Genomic DNA, 18,478 nt, shown 5'->3' with positions numbered 1-18,478 from the left:
ACACAATAGGCGAGATATTATTGAAGTTTACAAAATTTGTATACCTGACTCAAGGTCACAGAGTTTATAAGAGTGACTATCGACCTGAGCTTGTGACTCCAACCCTATAATTATTGTATAAGTTTCCTTAGAGATGTTGGGAATGGACTTCATAAGAGTTCCCCAAGTGCTGCCTCATAGTAGCCTCTCAATCAGTGAATGAACAGATCAAGGAAGAATTATTAAACTTGTCTTCCTTGTTCTAGACAAATAACTTCTACTGCATGTGTCCCTGCTCCCACACCAATACAACAGTAAAGATATTAAAATAGTTATTTGTTTTCAGATGCACATTACTTATGAAATGAAAGCTGTGTGTGGGCATTTGGGAACTAAGGACCACATCTCATCAATGTGAAAGGGTAATATAGGGAGAAGGAGCTGTCTACAGGGAAGCCTGGCCCCAAAAAACCATCCAGAGCTGGCAGGCTCTGGCTGTGACATAGGGTCATCCTCTTCCTTGGCTTGTACTGTAGGAAAACTCACAATACTTCCAGAAGAAGGTAGATATGAGTTTCTTGCTGGTAAGCATGTGTAAAGGACTCAAATCATGACATTTATAGTACAGGCAAAATTATTGCCAATGACAGAGAGATGTGGGGACATTTGTGTTGCAAAAAATCTTTAGACTTTAGTAGATTCTTTCTTTGAAGATATAGTGTCAACAATTTCCCAAATTGAAACAAGGTAATCAAACATTTGTGTATGGTTTAAGAAATAATTTTAATATGTGTGTATATATACCCTCCCCCTTCTATAAAAGCCACTGCTCACCCAGGCTCTGGGCTGCGCCATCTTTTCTCCGGCCAGCCTGGCAGTTTGGGCCTGCCATTAAACTTTGCTCTATGGAAAAAAAAAATGTGTGCATATATTAACATTGAAAAATTACATTAATGAGATAATGCTTAAATTTTCATCAATCATTTTAAATCTAATGATTTAATTAAGATTTGATAAGTTTTAATTAATTATTGAACCATAAGAAAGCTCACAAGACAATTTATAATACTTATTTCTGACTTCCATAAAAAGTATGGAGTAAATTTTCATGTAAACATTCATATAGCTTATAAATATTAAATAATAATTTTCTTGCCAACAATATTTTAATCAAATGTCATATTTCAGATATTTTAAATGAAGGTAGAACTTTATTAAATATTCACTAATATTTCAGTGAGCAATACAACTCTCATACTAAAATATTACCAGTTTGTTCTCAGACTCTTGCAATTGAGAAAATTATATTTAATTTATTTTTTTGACTTTCTCAGTAAATGCATTTGAACAACTTGGACCCATTACAACGTTTTCATTTAGTTTGAATTTTAATTTTAACTCTATCATCCTTCCAGAGACATTTCATGTCAGTCACAGTATTGTTAAAACAGTAGGTGCTTATTAAATCCCAGAACCAAGACTTTAGCAGTTAAATGAAATGTAAAAAAAATTACATAGTTCAATGACTCATACAATGTGTGAAAAACAATTAAGTAAGTTTGGTTAAGTTGAACACTGAACAGGGGATTCTCCCAACAAAAGAGCATGGACATCAATTTATCTAATCCACCAAGTTTACTAAGCACATTAAACTGACCGAGCTAACTTGATCAGTCTCTTTCCTGCTGCACAAGTATAGAAGGATCCTAGTTTTAGTCTGTGAGTACAATTGACAGTTTGAGTAAGTTATTAGTTATTTAAAAATGTACAAAATTCAGAGCAATCACACATATTCCTGAGAGAGTGTGTTATTGTCAGAATCTTGTATCATTAAAAATTTATATGCAGAAGCTCAAACAACAAATGTGTATAGTGTTTGGACATGGGAACTTTGGAAAATAATTAGGTTTAGATGAAATTATGAATGTGAGGCCCCTATAATAGATCAGGGGAAGAGATCAAAGTTCACTCTATTTCTGAATGGGCAAAAGAAGAGATCATGTGAGCACGTATGCGGAATGTAGCACATTTAGGCCAAGACAAAAGTCCCCAGAATGAAAACTACCTTGCAACAACCTTGATCCTGGACTTGCACTCTCCAGAGCAGTGAGAGATGCATTTCTGTTGTTTCAGCTGTGAAGTTCATGGATTTGTGCCATTGCAGCTAAAATGACTAAGAGTGATAACAATGAAAATTTAAAGGACAAATTTTGATCAAAGGTCAGAAGACTACAGCCTGTGTTGTGAGTTGAGAAGCTAAAGTGGATGGAAACCAGCTCAAAAGAGAATAAGTAGGATTTTGAAAAACAAATGAAGCAATGTTCAAATAGATCTGGAGTGGCTGAGCAGACTGAATTGAGATAATAGCAAATGATTTGACTGAGCAAATAAAAAATGTCTCAAGGATAAAATACCTTGAATCACTAACTGGAGTGAGGAAGATAAATATCACTTGAGCCTGAAAAACTTGCTTATTTCATATTGAAATGTGACCAAACCTTGAGTCAGTTGTTTTAGGTAGTAAGTCATGATAGTATTTTACGATTCTATACATATATAGTGGTAAGTGCTGTTGATGGAGTGATGCAAATTGGTCTGTTACTTTGAAGAATATTTTTAAAGAATACAATAAAACTGACATAGACTCTAGCCCCAAAATTATAATTGTAGTTCCCCTCCAGGGAAACACTCAGGGGCACAGGAATGTGAGAAGAATGTATAAGGCTATTTGTTGGAGCAAAAAAGAAAATAACACAAAAGTAAACAACCCACTAGTGAACTACATAACAGGCAAATGGATAAAAACTGTACATTCTTATGATGTAGCATCCAATGTGTAGTGGATGAGAACACACCGAACCAAATAGTGTGAATATATTTGTGTTTACCTATATATGCATGTGAGCATGTGTGTGTGTGTGTGTGTGTGTGGATGGTGAAACAGGCTAAGAGTTTGCTATTAAAGTTTCATTTGTTTGACTCATAGAGGTTTATTTTTTATCACTGGACAATTGAACAAAATGTATTTTACTTTATATATAGAGAGATATATGATGCTATTTAAATAGATTGTTTTGATACTAAAAATAAAAGTAAATATGCTGTATGTTTATTTATATTATTACCTGTACCCCAATTAAAGGAGCACTTATATGAGGAAATGATGTTTACAGAAGGAATCAAAATGTCTTTTTTAAGTGTGTCTTTTAACTCATCCTCTTCAAAGAGGAGACTTTAACACAGGTAAGAATAATAGACACATACAAGTAAATTCAAGCTGCCTGTCCCAGGTTAAATGCATAAAAACTTGGAGTTCCTTTTTGGTTATAAAAAATGAGATGGTGAAGAGAAGGAAATAAAGTTTGATGGATGTTTGAAGATAACATCTTGAAATAGTTTAGAATATTAAATAATTAGATGTTAATAATTTCTAATTGATTAAAATGTATTCACTGTAGCAATTTATTTTCAGGAATTTGCTATTCAACAAAATAAAGGTCAGAATTTACTTTAGGGATTATTTATTGAAAAAATATTGACAGTCATAATTGTTCCCCAAAGGTAATGATATATTAGTATACCTGTTGCATGAATATTGTAGTTTTTACTGATAAGAACAGTCTGTTTGGTGTTTTATATGCCAGTAGTTGCCAAGGGTGGAGAAGAGTATTTGCCCAATTTGGGTTGATCAATGTTCCCCATATTAAAGTCCTCAGTGTATTATGATCAACCCATTATTCTGCATCCGTATTGCTCACCCATCTTCCCTCTGTTGAACTGATGTGTAACCATTGTGTTTATTTGAAAATTATGGCCATCATCACCCCTCGCTTCTGGCTGCTTTCTTTGTCAAAAATTTCTGTATCTTTTCAGACACATAGAAATTACATATCAAGCCTTGATTCTACAAGACCATGTTGTATTGAACCAGATGAATTTCTTCCACCCTCCCCTAGTATAATCCAGGGTAGCCAGGAACTCAGGTCCTCTTACCTCAGCCTCTCTTGTGATGGGATTACATGTACTACTCTACCTGGTTTACCCAAATGTCTTCTGATAGAAAGTAAATTGATAGAAGACATGTCACACAAGTCATTTCACTATTTGAAAAAAAGGTCAATAATTCACACTGATGTCTAATAACTCAACTCTTTGAATATGGTCTCATGACAGATCTTGCGAAACTACCCCTCTCTTCCCTCCAATTTTCTGTTTCTAATAAATTCTATTTATTACACTACCTTTTGTCATGTCAGATCATGACATTGAAGTACAATACTGGAAATAGTAAAGTTCAATTGGAAAAAATTTTTCCAATATGTTTCTTCTATATAATCTTAGACCCAAGTATCTTGGATTTAGCTCTGCAATGCACAGATCCATTGTAGTGTCTCTATAACCAAGCACTAATGGGGAAACTACTCTAAGAATTATTAAGTGTGGCATATGTGGCATTATAAGCACAGTCTACTTGAAAGAAAGTAACAATGAAAAGATGGATCTAGATACTTCTGCTTATGTTGCTCAAAATTCTTTCCATACTTGACCTTTCTTATTTTTACTTTTTCACCTACCACTGCTCATTAAAATAAAAAACCTAAGTAGTAGTATTGTTTGTTCTTTCTTCCTCCTGTTCAAGATCATTTGACACGTTTTTCACTAAATTTATTTCAATTTTCCATTCAATACATGTATTTGTCAACTTATAATTGCATCAAACAAAATCGTATAACTTTGTTTCAGACCTCAACCTCATCACTCTGAAAAGCTAATTAGTAAAACAAATATGTCCTTTTTTATTTTTAAATAAACAGCCTAAATCTAGCAAAGTTTTATTTTAAAATATCGATGTATTTTCTGAAAAAAAATAACATTGTCAATTTAGCTTCAATTTTAGACAGGCCCTAATGTGATGTCTGAATAAAATAAATAAGTGTGATGAAATTCTCCAAACCAAACTATCAAAAAATAGTTTGAAATTCATGTTAAAAATCATCAAGGCAATAGTGCAAAAGTCCAACACATTAAAATTCACAAACTTTACTTTTTGAAATCTTTGCAGCTCTAGTCAGTCCCAATGTCACAACGGCACCACTGTAAAGGACTGCAATGTATCACTGGTCCATTTCAAGAGCCTGTAGAGGATGGCTGAGACCTCAGACAGTGAAAGGAAGACAATAAACAAGAACACTTCCAAGTGCTTGGTGAGAAAATACCTCAAGCTCTGCTTAGATCAAAATGCACTATGGCAGTACTTCATAATTGAAGTCCCATGGTAAGATACCAGAGCAGTAAACTACATTTAAGAAATAAACACATAAAGAAATAAATACATAATATAACAAGTTCATAGTGCAAAGTTTTTCTATAGGGAAGAAGCCAACTGTCAGAGATCCAACAAGGTTTTGGCCTTCTGTTTCCAGAACTTAGTCGTGACTGTGGGGTGGACTGAAGACCTGTGTTTTCCCAACAAACCTCTCCATCAGGCCTCTAGCTGTCAATATGAGTACTACCCGATATGCTGTGGGAGAACCCTGGTACACGGCATGAGTCTGGTCATCACTCCAATCCATCAAAGTAATTCTGTACTGCACAGTTATGTGAGCAAAAAATTAATAATGAATCCTTTATATTAATGAAATGCTGATGTTTGTTTAATATAACAGGTAGTCATCCTTAGCGCAGCAGGGTAGTCTACAAAGGCATATGGCTATAACACCACAATGAAATAAAGTGACATTCTCACTGAAAAATGCAAAATTAAATAAGATAAATATGCTTCTATAAACATGATAACCATATTCTTATGGGGAAAATTTGAACAAAAGAGAAATAAATTAGTAGTAAGTATCATGAGGGAGTTTTGAGTGGGGAACTCAACTTGAGCATCTAAAAAATAGTGATATCTATGAAAGAAATATATCCCTGAAAGAAAAGAAAATTAGGTGCAAAGGCAGAAACTTGTTTTGACTTTTCAAGGAAAAGGCAGCCATTGTGGCCTGAGGGAAGACTGCCCATGACAGAATAATGTAAGATGAGATCCTTAGACTCACCATTGGCATTGTGGTTCTCACTGCCCAATGGTTTCTTTGCCATAAATGCATGCAACGTATCACATCAGTGTTCTAGACATAGACAGCCCTGCTATCTACCATAGGAAAAATCCCAAGGACATTCTCAATGGCTGGTTAGATTAAGAATTTGCACTTTGAAACTTATTTTTAAAATGTTAATGGCATATCACATGCTTTGAACTTTGTTAATTGATATTTTCAGGAACTCCTGGACTACAAAAACAATTTAATGTATTTCCTGTGGAAGATAGTTGCATATCAGAAGACTTTATTCCATCACCTGTGGGTCGCCAGATTAATAACCACTTCACATCCAGATCCCATATGGAGTTACCAGTGAACTAAAAGTATAAATGTCAATAGAATAAATAAGATAATTATCTCTATAAGTAAAAGGCAATGTTGTTAGAGTTAAAAATTAGGAGTTGAGGCATTAAACTCAATTCCAAGATGCTTTGGTTCATTTCCTTTGGTCAAGTCATAGTCTTGAAACACAGGAGGCAGAAGCTTAAAGAATGATGTGTGTAAGTGAGTGAGTGTGTCATGATTTCCAGCAGGACAGCCCAGCCTCAAGAACAGTGAGATTGCACTGTGGTGAGCTGAAAACTGTTTTCATAGCTTTTTCCCTTTTGAAATACACACTCTCCTTTCTACATCCTCCCAAAACATCAAAGTCAAAGCAGGTGCCTTTCTGGTCTTCTTCCTTTCCTGCACATGGAAAGTAGTCTCAATAGTGAGGGTCTATGCACATGGAGATCAGCACCAAACAAGGCTGTTCCCAAACCTGCCCTTCTGGGAATTTCAAGTTCCCCGAAGCAACCTGTGGTCTGCCTTTCAGAGACTCTTGATTAGTAATATAAATGCTACTAGTAAATTTTAGTGTTGACAATGGGTTCCTTTCCCCACAATGGTCCACACTTGTGATTACTTTAATTTTGCACTTACAACTTTTCATAAACAACTTAAATTGTACAAACTTTTCTGCATCTAGAGTCATTTCCAATTGTATCTAGCATCCCATCAAAATAAGCAGAGTGGTGTGCTTAAAACTATTATGAATAATAAGTGTACATTTGGATAAATGGCACTGCTTCTAAACTGTAAGCTATGAGGCATACATTTATTTTCATAATAGATTTTAGATAGATGCTATGAATATATGAAAGGAGAATATCAAGAATTTATCATGAAATTGCTGTCATTGCTTTTAAATGTACCAAGCACACATTCCAGAGAGAAGTCCAGTCTGATTTTCTTAGCACATCAAGAGAGCAATGTGCTTCGGAAAGAAGCAATAACAGTTAGAAGTAAGGACCCAAATACATGAGGCTAGAGTGAGCAATAGTAAAATAAAAAACCTCTCATCTTATATGAAGGCTTTGCAGTGGACTATAGAGTTTAATCATTTTCTTCTTAAAATTTTCCAAAATTGAGAACATTTTCTCAAAATTTAGGATTTTTGATGAAGCCATTAATTTAAAAAAGGAAAATTAGGCAATATCGCATCAATCTTTTTGGAGAAATAAAACCACAGAAAGTTGAGAGGAAAATGCACTGCTTTTCTAAACTGCATCCCAATCTTTCAAAATAACATAATCTAAAATCCTCAATAGGTTTGTTGCTCATTTTTATTTTTATTTTTTTATTTGTTTTTTTGCATGCATACTTATTTCACTTTATTAATACACAAAATAACACCACTGGCTGCCATAAATTTCTGGGTTTTTTTACTTAGAAAACAGCACAATTTTCACAATAAACTTTGTGACCAATGGATAAAAATGGCATTGTATGCTTTATTTACAACTGAAAAGTTCCCCCAAAAGGTTAAGAGATGATACTGATGATGGTAGATATTTACTAACCATTTCTGTATGCCAGAAACTGTTCTAAGGTACTTACATGGAATTGTTCTTTGAAGAGATTTAAATATATCTGATAACATGAATTATATACGAATGACATAAATAATACTATTTAATGGAAAGTCAGACAATTATTTTTAAACAAAATTATTATTTTTATAAAATGCATTACAACCCCACAGGTACAACCAGGGACCAGAAATATATGTGAGAGAAATTAGGGAGAAAAAAAACACTGTAATAAACTACAAGCAAATCTATAATGTTTTTCCATGATATTAAATTTTTCTTCTGAAAATAGAAATAAAATTTCAAAACCAATGAACAGGAAAATAATTTTATTTTCAAGTAAACTTTCCCATGACAACATTCTATTTTTAATGTATCTAGAGTGTCCACATAATTTCCTGATGCAATTAAAGATGAATTTTTCAACACCAACCACAGTCCAGTTGTCCAAGATGTTTACGTTCTAGTTTTTGCTTGTATAAATGCTGTTATGTTATTGTGCTTTCTCGGATATCTTTCCAAATTGTCATGATGAAGACTTCAATCATAATTTTATATAATGTGGTCAAATTTCCTAATAGCTTCAAATAGCAGAAATGACTAAGACATATATTCCCTTAAACAGAAGACTCTTTCAGGAGAACTTTGCCTAATAAAATTCATTAACTAACTCCTGAAATTATTAAATGTCTTAAGATTTTTAAATAATCTGGGACATTATTTAATCATATTTTGATATTATAGAAGGCTGAAATTTAATAGCTAACCCCTGTTTACTTCTTTTCAGCCATTCTGGCTGTTGGAGTCCTAGAAATGTGATTATCTTGCTTAGCTGCTTTTTTTACTATTATAGTCTGTGATCATTATTTAAAAAACTGAATTTGCAGAATTGTTTGACTCTTCAGGTAACATAGAATCCTTAGGGTCTATAGGACCTGGGCGTCTAGACCATAATATGTTTGAATTCCCTCTGCCACAGTAACTCAATACTTCCTGGCAAATAGGGAATTCCACACAAGACAACTCATTCCATTTTCAGTTGACACTGTTACAAATATCTTCCTTACACTGAGCGGAAATCATTCCTAAAACTGTCACTTACTGGGGCTTCACCAATCCCAGCCCATCTAGGCAAGATGACTTTGGGCAAGTTATCTCTTGTTGCTTTAGTTTCAAAATGGGGGTAATAGATGTGTGTAGAGATTAACTAAGAATGTTTACAAAGCACCTGGCACAACAGAGGGCCTCCACGAGCAGCAGCTCTTACTAGGAACAGGAAACCCTCTTCTGCCTGGTTATCATTTACTCTCCTCCAGGCCAAATATCGCCATTTCCCTCAAAGTTTCTTGAACAACATGGTATTGTATTCCTTATTCTTCTAGTTATTTCTTTCTGAATAAGTTTACATCTTTGAGAGAAAAGGTCAACTGCCAATTTTAAAAAGTTATGATTATCACCTGAGAGCAAGCTCCAAAGTTACAAGTGTCATTGAAAGACAATATTTCTCTTTCATCTATTGCTGACTTAATCTCCTCCCCTCCAGTGTCCACAAATGTGCCTCTCTGGAAAGCTCAGCTATGGGGAAGACAATAGGTATGGACACTTTCTGGTTTTAAGCTGAAGAGAAGACAGATGTGCCCCCTCAGACTTTAGGGTATATCTGAGAAGTTCCCCTCTTCATTCTGGTAAGATGTGGGCTCTTCCTCCTTGAAGGTGGCTCCTCTCTGGTGTCTCCATTCCTTCCTCTGGACTTCACAATTCTGTGTGGTGGCTCCATAAGACATCTTCTTTCTGGGACTCATGGAAGTCTCATGGTTAAGTTCTGTCTCCTCAGCTAATTCGTCTTGGTCAATAATTCCACATTTCTCCTCAGAGAGATTCTCTGGGTCAGCCCACTCCTGTTTCTCCCCAGAAGCAAAGACCCCATAGAAGATCACACCACTGTAGTGCACCAGAGCAGCTATGAGAACATGTTCTGCCATTCCTCATCAGTCTTATGCTTGGTCGTTGCACCAACAATGAGAGGACAGACCATTCCAGAGAGGGTTTCCACTCCGTTTGAGATCCCCATGAGAATGCTGGCATAGTGGGGGGCAATGTCCAGGTGGTTGACATTAAAACCTGAAATAGCAAAGCCACTAAATCCTATAGCAAGCACAAGAAAGGAGATAGCCACCCCTATGGTATGGGAGAAGCCAACCACCAGGAGCATGGTCGCCTCCATGCCAAAGCCTCCACAGTTCATGATCTTTCTAACAGCAGTGGTGGTCAAAAATTTTCTGCTTCTTAAATAATCAGCCAATTGTCCTCCAATAGGCACAACAATTGTCATCACCATATGTGGGACTGCTGACAAGAGACCCACCTTACTTATTGCAAATCCAAAGACCTCTTCAAAATAAGCAGGCTGACTTTTTAAGAGCAAATAAAAGGTCCAGCTTTTGCAAAAGTTTGCCACAATGATTGCATAAACCGGCAACGACGTGAAAAATCTTTTCCATGGAGTATTAAATTTACTTAGACTGACTAAGTTGGCTCCTTCTACTATACTTGTCTCTATATAGGTCCTCTACTCATTGGATATTGTTGGGTGAGTTGCTGGGCACTCATAGGCCTGCAACAGCCAACACATATACCAAATAATGCCAAACATACCATAAATATAAAAGACCGAAGCCCATCCTATGTACTGCACCAATACCCCAGCCAGGGGCATGGCAACCACTGCCCCTGCATAGGAACCACAAAAAGAAGTTGTGGCCAGGTGACTTCTCTCCAAAGGTGGTGCCCATTTGCTCCACATTCCGTGGCAGGCTGGGTAGGTCACAACCTCCACTAGGCCTTGTAAAATTCTAACACATATGACACAGCCATAATGCACTCTGGCCGCAGAAGGAATGACCTTGTTCAAAGTCGATGTTAGAAGATGGTGGCTCCAAATACCCTGTTAGCAGCAAATTTGTTTGAAATGAAACCAACTGGAATTTGTGTCACTATATAACTCCAGAAAAAAGATACATGGATAAGACCCACTGTCTCTGGATCCCAGTTAAATTGTGCTGCCTGAATTTCTGGTTTTCCATCTACATACACAGTGCTATTGTTGACCATTTCCACAATGACAACTCCAAGATTGCACCGAATCCCAAAGGAAATGCAGAATCCTAGCCCACTCATGATGGCGATGATGTAACGCTTAGGGACACACCAGCAGTGGCAGTCACAGAGTGGGGGGCGTGGCCTGCATGTCTGCACTGGTCTTCCTTCTTCATTCAGTTCAATGCTATCTTCTTCATTGGTCCCATCAATTTTTCTTTGTAAGATTCCAAGTAAATCTGCCACGACATTCTGCACTCCTTCCTTCCCAGGTTTCAATTTTTTTTTTTTGAAGGTATCAAATGCTTTAAAAGACATTTTGAAGGGGGACACCTCTGAGCTGTCTAGTCAGTCATCCTTTCTTGTTCCAGTGTGGGGAGCACGGTGCTTCCTTTGACGAACACCTGGAAGTCAATTCGTATAGAGGAAAGTACTTAAAATCAAAAAGGAGGTGATAACCAGCCCAGATATTTTAAGAAGAAGCAACCCTCTCTTCTACCTCTAGAAAAATAAACGGTGGGGGGGGAGGGTGGCGGCAGGGGGAACCAAGCTTTATTTTTTTATCTGTGAAGGAAAATTCTCAAAATTTGGGAGTAGTTTTTTCAGTGATAATAGCATGCACAGCCAACCTTGTGAAGAGTCTATTTTTAAATAATTATTTAATATACAGCCCTAGCCTAGGGATATGTGTTGTTGGAATTTGGGAAGACAATAATTTTGCAGAGACACTACCGTTTTCTATGTAGAGTCATTCTCTACAGTGGGCCTTCACACACTCCTGGCTTTCTCCACAGGCTGCCTGGGGAGCAAATGAGGCAACTTGTATCCAATGTGTAGAAACTCTGGGCACTTTTAAATGTAAATATATTCTTTCAGAGAACAAAAGATTATTTTTCCTGTGTTATCTATAAAAGTAAAATGTTTAAATAAATTTAGGAACAATTCATAATGATGGATTTAAAAATCGCAACCACATGTTTTAGTATTATTTTTAAGCAGAAAATATGAATTCTAAGACTGAACAATAAACAAGTATATGTACATCTGGTATTTATTGATAAAATCATTTTAATAGATAAAAAGTTGAAAAATACATGAATCTGTTTTATTTCAACAAAACTCTAAACACGTGTAACAAATAATTTCCTTAATTTGGTTGATAATAGCTTCCTTGAACCAGTCTGACTATTGTTCAAAGTATAAGAAAAGGATTCAGAAAGTTGGGGAAAATAACCAGTTACAATTATGATAGATTTTATATGAACATAGTATATCTGGATTGCAATGGCATGAAACAAGAACAAAGGAAGTGTTTAGTGGATGAGGCACTGGAGACAAGTGAAAACAGAGGAATGATGGTGAGAAATTTCAAAATGCGTGAAATTAAAGTGAGGAAGGGAAAAGAAATTTTATCTGAAGATTTGTGACATGGATTAGAAGCTAAAAGAATATGTCACCTGATCTAGAGCAGATCCAGGAGCAAGAATATGTGCATGAGGAGATCCGTGTCAATGCCATGTGATCAGACCAAGGCTGTGTGCCTTGGCCCTGGGTTGGCACTGAAGACTTGATCTATAGAAGTTACTAGATCTGTAGGCATAAGTGGAAAAGGAGAACTGTTACTAAGTGAATTCACATTTCTGTATAAGTGAAGAGTCATGTATAAGGAGCAGTGGATTCTATATACTCTAAAATAAATTAAGAAGCATAAAAAGACATTCATTCAAGTGTGCTATATTATAAGAACTTTTGTAATGCCACAATGTACCCCCACCCTGCACAATTAAAAAAATTGAGAAATAAAACACTCATGCAAAGGAAAAATAAAAGAATAAATTTGAAAAACAAAACAATTCACCCCTACAGTGAGCATGCATACAGAGAATCGAAATGACATTTTACTGTATACATGATGATAACTTTGTTATTAGGTTGGCTTCAATAGCATTAATTTTCAGACATTGTCCAGCTCAAGCATGTGTCTGATTATTCATTACAGTAACATCAAAAACAATCCATCAACATTTCAACAGAGGGCATCCATAGACAGATTATGTCTTAAGAGTTTTGTAATCCCTTTCCTTAAGATCTTTAGTTTATTATTACCACCCATCCTGGTGTGTTGTTTCAAGCTCCTGTTTTGAGTCTTATTTATTTATTTATTTATTTATATTCATATTTGCATACAATGTTTGGGTCATTTCTCCCCCCTTCCCCCACTCCCTCCCTTACCCCATGTCCCTTCCCTCTCCCCCACCCCATCGCAACACAGCAGAAACTATTTTGTCCTTATCTCTAATTTTGTTGAAGAGGGAGTATAAGCAGTAATAGGAAGGAACAAGGGTTTTTGCTAGTTGAGATAAGGATAGCTAGACACAGAGTTGACTAGCATTGATTTCCTATGCATGTGTGTTTCCTTCTAGGTTAATTCTTCTTTTTTTTTTTTTTTTTTTTTTTGGCGCCAAATTTTAAATATTTTTATTTAAGACATTGCATTTTCCACTTACAATACAGTGTTTATAAAGTGCAATGTTACTTCCTTTCCTGTGCATCACATGTTCCATATTCAAGTATAAGAATGCCCAGTATAGCAGCTCATTTTACTGCTATACAATTTGCTAAATTTGGGTCCTTCAATGTTTTACTGTGTGGAACAATGCTACACCTGTATTTGGGTTGACTTAATCAACCTCTTCAATGGTGGGACCAGAGGAAGCACCACCAGAAGGAGGAGCTCCCCCACCAGGGAATCCCCCAGGCATTCCTCCTGGCATGCCTCCTGCACTCTGGTACAGCTTGGTAATGATGGGGTTGCAGACTTTCTCCAGCTCTTTCTGCTGGTGTTCAAATTCTTCCTTCTCTGCAGTCTGATTTTTATCCAGCCAGTTAATGATCTCGTTACACTTATCCAGAATCTTCTGTTTATCTTCATCATTGATCTTGCCCTGAAGCTTCTCATCTTCAACAGTTGCTTTCATATTGAATGCATAGGACTCCAGCGAATTCTTGGATGACACCTTGTCCCTCTGCTTCTCATCTTCAGCTTTATACTTCTCTGCTTCTTGGACCATACGCTCAATGTCCTCCTTGCTCAAGCGGCCCTTGTCAGGTTAATTCTTCTTAAATTTAACCTTTTCTCTAGTTCCTGGTCCCCTTCTCCTATGTGCCTCAGTTGCTATAAAGTATCTGCTTTAGTTTCTCTGTGTTGAGGGCAACAAATGCTATCTAGTTTTTAGTTGTCTTACTTATCCTCATACTTCCCTTGTGTACTCTCTCTTTATCATGTGATCAGAGTCCAATCTCTTGTGGTGTTTGCCCTTGATCTAATGTCTGCATATGAGGGAGAAAATGCAATTTTTGTTTTTTGGGCCAGGCTAACCTCACTTAGAATGATGTTCTCCAATTCCCTCCATTTACCAGTGAATGATAACATTTCATTCTTCTTCATGGCTGCATAAAATTCCGTTGTGTATAGATACCACATTTTCTTAATCCATTCATCAGTACTGGGGCATCTTGGCTGTTTCCATAACCTGGCTATTGTGAATAGTGCTGAAAAAAACACGGGTGTACAGGTGCCTCTGGAGTAACCTGTGTCACAGTCTTTTGGGTATACCCCCAAGACTGGTATTGCTGGATCATATGGTAGATCAATGTTTAATTTTTAAGTAGCCTCCAAATTTTTTTCCAGAGTGGTTGTACTAGTTTACATTCCGACCAGCAGTGTAAGAGGGTTCCTTTTTCCCCGCATCCTCACCAACACCTGTTGTTGGTGGTGTTGCTAATGATGGCTATTCTAACAGGGGTGAGGTGGAATCTTAGTGTGGTTTTAATTTGCATTTTCGTTATTGCTAGAGATGGTGAGCATTTTTTCATGTGTTTTTTGGCCATTTGAATTTCTTCTTTAGAGAAAGTTCCATTTAGTTCACTTGCCCATTTCTTTATTGGTTCATTAGTTTTGGGAGAATTTAGTGTTTTAAGTTCCCTATATATTCTGGTTATCAGTCTTTTGTCTGATGTGTAGCTAGCAAATATTTTCTCCCACTCTGTGGGTGTTCTCTTCAGTTTACAGATCATTTCTTTTGTTGAGCTGAAGCTTTTTAGTTTTATGAAGTCCCATTTATCTATGCTATCTCTTAGTTGCTGTGCTGCAGGGGTTCCATTGAGAAAGTTCTTACCTATACCCACTAATTCCAGAGTGTCTCCTACTCTTTCTTGTACCAACTTTAGAGTTTGTGGTCTGATATTAAGATACTTCATCCATTTTGAGTTAATATTGGTATAGGGTGATACACATGGATCTAGGTGCAGTATTTTGCAGACTACTAACCAGTATTCCCAGCAGTTTTTGTTGAAGAGGCTGTCTCTTCTCCATCATTTATTTTTAGTGTGTTTGTCAAATACAAGTTGGTTTTAGTTGTGTGGCTTCATATCTGCGTCCTCTATTCTGTTCCACTGGTGTTCATGTATGTTTTTGTGCCAGTACCATGTTGTTTTTATTGTTATTGCTTTGTAATATAGTTTGAAGTTGGGTATCGTGATACCTCCAGCATTGTTCTTTTGACAGAGTATTGCCTTGGCTATTCATGGCCACTTGTGTTTTTATGTAAATTTAATGGTAAATTTTTCAGTCTCTTTAATGAATGTCATTGGAATTTTGATGGGAATTGCATTAAACATGTAGATTACTTTTGGAAGTATAGACATTTTTACTATGTTAATTTCACCAATCCATGACCATGGGAGATCTCCCGAAATTCTATAGTCTTCCCCTATCTCTTGCTTCAGAAGTTTGCAATTTTCCTTGTAGAGATCATTCACATACTTTGTTAGGTATACACCTAGGTATTTGATTTTTTTTGAGGCTATTGTAAATGGAATTGTTTTCTTATATTCTTTCTCAGTTTGTTCATTATTAGTGTATAGAAATGCTAATGAGTTTTCTATGTTGATTTTATATCCTACTACCTTGCTATAGCTATTGATGATGTCTAGGACCTTCTGAGTAGAGTTCTTTGGGTCTTTAAGGTATAGGAACATGTCATCTGCAAATAGGGATATTTTGACAGTTTCTTTACCTATTTGTATTCCTTTTATTCCTTCTTCTTGCCTAATTGCTCTGGCTAGGAATTCCAGTACTAGGTTGAGTAGGAGTGGAGATAGTGGCATCCTTGTCTAATTCCTGATTTTAGAGGGAATGGTGTCAGTTTTTCTCCATTAAGTATAATGCTGGCTGTGGGTTTGTCATATATAGCTTTTATAATGTTGAGGTACTTTCCTTCTATTCCTAGTTTTCTTAGAGCTTTTATCATGAAATGGTGTTGGATCTTATCAAAGGCTTTTTCTGCATCTATTGAGATGATCAACTGGTTTTGTCTTTGCTTCTGTTAATGTGGCCTTTAGTTCTCCTTTTTGGAGGTGTCTTTGCCTGATTTGGGATAAGTGTAATACTGGCTTCATAAAATGTGTAAGGCAGTTTTCCTTCCCTTTCTATTTTGTGGAACAATTTAAGGAGGGTGGGTATCCATTCTTCTGTAAAGGTCTGATGGAATTTTGCAGAGAATCCATCAGGTCCTTGTCTTTTCTTTTTGGGGAGATTCTTGATTGCTGCTTCAATTTCATTTTGTGTTATAGGTCTATTCAGGTGATTATTGTCCTCTTGGTTCAGTTTTGGGTTATCATAAGTATTTAGAAATCTGTCCATTTCTTTAAAATTTGTAAATTTATTTGAATACAGGTTTTCAAAGTAGTTTCTGATGATTTCCTGGACTTCCATGCTGTTTGTTGTTATCTCCTCTTTTGCATTCCTGATTGTACTAATTTGGGTTTTTTCTCTCCTCATTTTAGTCAGGTTTGCCAGGGGTCTGTCGATCTTGTTTATTTTTTCAAAGAACCAACTCTTTGTTTCATTAATTCTTTGTATGGATTTTTGGTTTCTATTTCATTGATTTCATCTCTTATTTTTATTATTTCTCTCCTTCTATTTGTTTTGGGATTTGCTTGTTCTTGTTTTTCTAGGAGTTTGAGATATATCATTAGGTCATTGATTTGGGATGTTTTAGTCTTTTTAATATATGCACTCATGGCTATAAACTTTCATCTCAGGACTGCCTTTGCTGTGTCCCATATGTTCTGGTAGTTGTGCTTTCATTTTCATTGACTTCCAGGAACTTTTTAATTTCCTCTTTGATTTCATCATTGACCCACTGTTCATTGAGCAATGAGTTATTAAGTGTTCAGCTGTTTGCATGTTTTTGGTCTTTACTTTTGTTGTTGAGTTCTAGTTTTATTTCATTGTGATCAGGTAGAATGCATGGTATAATTTCTATTTTCTTATATTTGCTGAGGCTTGCTTTGTGCCCTAGGATATGGTCTATTTTGTAGAAGGTTCCATGGGCTGCTGAGAAGAATGTATATTGTGTAGAAGTTGGATGAAGTGTTCTGTAGACATCAAGTAAGTCCACTTGATTGATTTTATATTTTAGATCTAGGATTTCTTTATTGTTTTTTTTGTTTGGATGACCTATCTATTGATGATAATGGGGTGTTAAAGTCTCCCACAACCACTGTTTGGGAGGTAATATATGCTTTTAGGTCCTTCAAGTTATGCTTGATGAATTTTTATGGGAATTGCATTAAACATGTAGATTATTTTTAGGAGTATAGACATTTTTACTATGTTGATTCTACAAATCCATGAGCATAGGACATCTCTCACTTTCTATAGTCTGCCTCAATGTCTTTCTTCAGAAGTTTATAGCTTTCCTTATAGAGGTCATTCACATCTTTTGTTAGGTTTACACCTAGGTACTTAATTTTTTTTGAGGCTATTGTAAATGAAATTGTTTTCATGTATTCTATTTCAGTTTGTTCATTATTAGTGTATAGAAGTGCTAATGATTTTTCTTTTTTTTTTTTTCATTTTTCTTTTATTATTCATATGTGCATACAAGGCTTGGTTCATTTCTCCCCCCTGCCCCCACCCCCTCTAATGATTTTTCTACGTTGATTTTATATCCTGCTACCTTAATGTAGCTATTGATGGTGTCTAGGAGCTTCTGAGTAGAGTTTTTTTGGGTCTTTAAGGTATAGGATCATGTCATCTACAAATAGGGATATTTTGACAGTTTCTTTACCAATTTGTATTCCTTTTATTCCTTCTTCTTGCCTAATTGCTCTGCTAAGAATTCCAGTACTAGGTTGAAAAGGAGTGCAGCTAGTGGGTATCCTTGTCTAGTTCCTGATTTTTGAGGGAATAGTTTCAGCTTTTCTCCATTAAGTATAATGCTGGCTGTAGGTTTGTCATATATAGCTTTTATAATGTTGAGGTACTTTCCTTCTATTCCTCGTTTTCTTGGAGCTTTTATCATGAAATGGTGTTGGATCTTATTGAAGGCTTTTTCTGCATCTATTGAGATGATCCAGTGGTTTTTGTCTTTGCTTATGTTAATGTGG

The 18,478-nt window shown here is 36.0% G+C and overlaps 2 pseudogenes; both read right to left on the bottom strand.

Annotated features, from left to right (window-relative positions):
- Positions 1–9,576: 9,576 nt before the first annotated feature.
- On the bottom strand, positions 9,577–11,341 carry LOC109674632 (vesicular glutamate transporter 3 pseudogene; annotated as a pseudogene).
- A 2,143-nt stretch (positions 11,342–13,484) lies between these two features.
- LOC141421329 (heat shock cognate 71 kDa protein pseudogene) lies at positions 13,485–14,126 on the bottom strand (annotated as a pseudogene).
- Between the last annotated feature and the right edge of the window lie 4,352 nt (positions 14,127–18,478).

Source organism: Castor canadensis, chromosome 3 (genome assembly GCF_047511655.1).
Source record: "Castor canadensis chromosome 3, mCasCan1.hap1v2, whole genome shotgun sequence".
NCBI classification, from domain to species: Eukaryota; Metazoa; Chordata; class Mammalia; order Rodentia; family Castoridae; genus Castor; species Castor canadensis.
Note: the sequence above shows the minus strand (reverse complement) of the source record. Positions and strands in the feature narration are given on the sequence as shown.